Source organism: Panthera leo, chromosome D2 (genome assembly GCF_018350215.1).
Source record: "Panthera leo isolate Ple1 chromosome D2, P.leo_Ple1_pat1.1, whole genome shotgun sequence".
Lineage (NCBI taxonomy): Eukaryota > Metazoa > Chordata > Mammalia > Carnivora > Felidae > Panthera > Panthera leo.
In genome coordinates, this window is record NC_056689.1 from 85,814,501 (window position 1) to 85,818,296 (window position 3,796).

A 3,796-nucleotide genomic window follows, 5' to 3' on the forward strand; every position below is an offset into this window, starting at 1 on the left:
CGGGTTGGGGGACGGTTTCGTCCTCTGCCGCGACCTTGATTTTGTTGAGTTCGGGTACCATGTGCACGTACCGTACCTCCGATTCATAAAAAATGACTTCGGTGTTGAACAAGGGACGGTGAAGGAGAGATGCCCTCGCCCTCCCCTCGCTCCTGCTCACGCAGCTTCACAAGCCAACCTGTCCAGCCGCGTCCTGCGGGCCACGCTCTGCCCTCAGCCTCACCTGCGCCACCGCGGCCCGTCCCACCCTCGCCTCCCGGGGCCCCTCCCCTCCCCTCCCCAACCTACAGCCGCTGGCCTGCCGCGCCTCCCCCGCCCCCCGGGACCCCACGGCCGGCTCGCACACGTCAGCGGCTCCCAGTCTCCTTGGGGAGCCTCTTCCGGGTTTTCGCCAGGACTCTGCCCGTGCGCCAGCCACCTGCCGTAACAAACCGCCCCGTCGGGGTGGCTGCACGAAGGAATCTGCCGGAGGCTGCACTCCAGCCATTGGGGTGTCACGGGGCTGGCTTCCCCGAGGCCTCCCTCCCGTGGCATGACGAGGGCCACCTTCCCCCGTGTCCTCGTGGCCTCCCCCACATGTCCCTGGTGTCTCCTCCTCTTCTTGTAAGAACACGGTCATGTCGGATCTGAGCTCAGGTAACCACAGTGTTTCCAGGTGCCCACGCGCAGCCACAGCTTCGGTACCGGGCTTCAGACGCCATCCATGAATTTGGTGATACAATTCAGCCATAAAGCCACAAAGGTTTCCATTCACAGCCTTATCTTTTCTTACCCAAGGCGGGAGGGGGGGAGGGGGGCCCTCAGGACCCAGAAACTCAGAGGAGGGGTCCCGAGGGGCTGGGATCCGGCAGCCTGGCAGGGTCCCGGCAGGACTGCTTGGGGGAAGGGGCCCTCCAGGGCTGGGCTGTGTGGGTGAGGGTGAGGGGAAGGAGTGAACCCCTCCCACCCCCAGCCACTGCACTGGCAGAGGGAAATGTGACATCTGTGTCCTGGCCCCGGGATCAGGGAGCCCAGCTGTGGGAACCAGGCCGATCGGCCGTCACTCGTGACCTGCAGTCATTTGTGTTCACGCAGGCTCTCAGTAAAGCCCGAGTCGGAGAAGGAAGGTGGGCGCACAGGGCCCCTTCCCCTGAGCCGCTCCTGCCCCCCAGGCAGCAGGCTGTCCAGAGCGGAGCCCTGCAGGTGACTCCCAGACGGGGGGTTCACGTGAAAGGACACTCCCTTCCTCGGCCCAGCAGTCCCCTCAGACCTGCCCTCTGCGGCCATACGTGCTCCAGGAGAGAGTGATTCTCGGCTCTGCTGGCCCCCGCCCCTGACCCCCCCACCCCACGAATTTCACCAGGAAGAAGTAACTAACAGCCATCTGGAAGATTTAAGAGCTTGCCTTTGGGAAAGTTTGAATTATGTATGATTTAAGAATGGCCATCTTTCCTAAATAAAATATTAATTTGATTCTTCTAAAACAAATAAAACGTAGGCAAGTGATAGCCGGGAAAGGTCAGCCATGGTGCAGACAGGAGCGTCCGGGACACGGCTCTGTCGCTGCTGCACAGCCAGAAGTTAAAACAGCGGGGATTGCATGGACAGAAACTACTTTATTTACTCACCTCGGCTCTGTGCCATCGAACACGGAAGAAACCACCCGTCCCCTCCTTTCTGAGATTGTTCCTGTGGCCCGAAAACCGGCCATCAAAATTGCGGTGAGCATGACGTGAGTCCTTGCCTGGGGGATGGACCCTCGGTGAGAACGGGACCTCGTGCTGGCCCCCTACACCCCCATGACTGGGAATGGGCCCCCCATGAGAGCAGGACCCCCATCCGCCCCCCTGCACCCCCAGTGCCCCTCACTGTTCCTCTGCTCCAACCAGGCACGTTCTCAATCTCGCACCTGCTGGTCCTTCTGCCTAGACCCCCTCCCCTAAGATTATAGGGCTCCTCCCTCACTATCCTTGGATGCTTCCTACACACACCCCCCGTCACTGTGTCTCCCTCCCGTCCTCTGCATTTGTCACAGGCCCTGCTCAGATGTCTATAGACGTGTCCGCTGCCCATCACCCTCCAGATGACAGCAACCGGGATTATCACAGGACACGACATGTATCAGAGGACACGACTGTGGGGAAACAGGAGGGGGAGGCCCAGGGGACTGGCGGGCAGACAGTGGGCAGGGCCGGACCTTGAGAGAGAGGACTAGGGGCAGGGATCTGACACCTGGGGTGTGTGGAGCCCCGTGCCCACAGCCGCCCCCTCCAGAAGCACCCCGTTTCCCTCCCCTCCCACACTGACCGCTCAGCCCCGGCCGAGAGGAGGATGGGGCTGAAACGGCAGACAGTTCCTTCACGCAAGCCTGGCCGACACAGGCCGTGTCTCGTCCGCCTGAGCACCTCGTTTCCACGGCTCATTCTTCAAGGCCCGCCATGGCGGGAGAAAGCACCTGTGAGGAAGGAGCTCGAAACATCAGGTCTCAGGGGCCCTGAGGGCTGCAGCAGGGGGTTGCGGCAAGGACAGATTGCACAGCGGCCGCGGGAGGGTCCCGCCAAGGCCGGCCGGGTGCCCTGGCGAAGGCGGCGGGCTCCCCTCCTGCCCACGTGGGCCTCCCGGGAAACGCTGTCTTGTATAACGTACGCCCCACCTTTCCCTAACCGGAATGCACACGTCTGACGGCAAAGTTCCCGCACAGTAAGACCGTGAGTGTGGAAATGGAGCCCATCGGCCTCGTAGGGAAGGAGGGACTTTGTCTGCGTGACTCCGTTCCTGGCTCCCCCGGCACCCGGACCAGGCCATCAGGAATGAACCGGGCCTTTCAATTAAACGTGGTCATGAAGCATTTCCGGGGACCTCCAGGACCTCTGGGACAGTGACCACCTCCTCCAGACATGCTTCTATTTCCCCAGAAACCGCCGAGGCACCTCTGCACAGGGACACGAGAGCAACAGCTACGATTTCCCAGAGGCGGGCCTCTCGCCGACACGCTGATGTCTCCCTGCTCAGAGGAAGTCATTCCCAGGCAGCAACGACCAGAAGATATTCAAATAACCCCACCAGTGCCACGGAGGAGGGGACCGACGTGCCACATCACCTCCCGCGAGGGGCCCGGGCACGGAGGGGGATCTGGCCTCACTCCCAGACGCCGCCCCATCGTTCCCACGGCCGAGCCCCAGCCCTGCGGCCCCCAGCCCTCCTGGGCCTCCCTGACCTCCCCGGGCTCTTCTGACGTGAGGACTGGGTCAGGGGCCTAGGGGCCGGGGCGGCTCATCAGAGCCAGGACCCAGGACCGAGTGGACTCGCTGCCGGGGTCCTCGCGTCTCGCACCTGCAGCGCCAACCTCATCAGCCTTAGACCCCTGAGATGGTGTCGAAACAGGGGCAGCCGTGACCTTGGGCACCGACCCCGAATGCTGCGTCTTCGCCCTACAAGCCTGTCGCTCACATCATAACCCACGAACCATCCGACGTTCAGGGGGCAGAACCCTGTGAATCGGGGCCACAGAGTCACCACAAAACACTGAAGAAAGGGGTGCCCAGGTGGCTCAGTAGGTTGAGCGTCCAACTCTTCATCTCTGCTCAGGTCGTGATCCCAGGCAGGGTCAGGGGATCTCTCTCTCTCTCTCTCTCTCTCTCTCTCTCTCTCCCCCCCCTCCCCCTCCCCCGCTCACACACGCTCTCTCTCTCTCTCTCTTAAATAAACATTTTAAAACATTTTTCTTTCTCTTAGCAATCTGTCTGGAAGAGCAAAATTTTTAATTGTTTTTCATGCAAATGACTTTTAATGCACGTTGTCAAATATCGCAAAAAAT

General features: G+C 61.2%; 1 long non-coding RNA gene across 1 annotated transcript; it reads left to right on the forward strand.

The window, feature by feature from the left end:
• The first annotated feature begins 407 nt into the window (after positions 1-407).
• Positions 408-3,567, forward strand: LOC122202103. The gene is made up of 4 exons (XR_006194465.1): positions 408-742; positions 1,075-1,182; positions 1,478-1,700; positions 2,015-3,567. It is a non-coding gene; the product is annotated as an uncharacterized LOC122202103 (long non-coding RNA).
• The last annotated feature ends 229 nt before the right edge of the window (positions 3,568-3,796 follow it).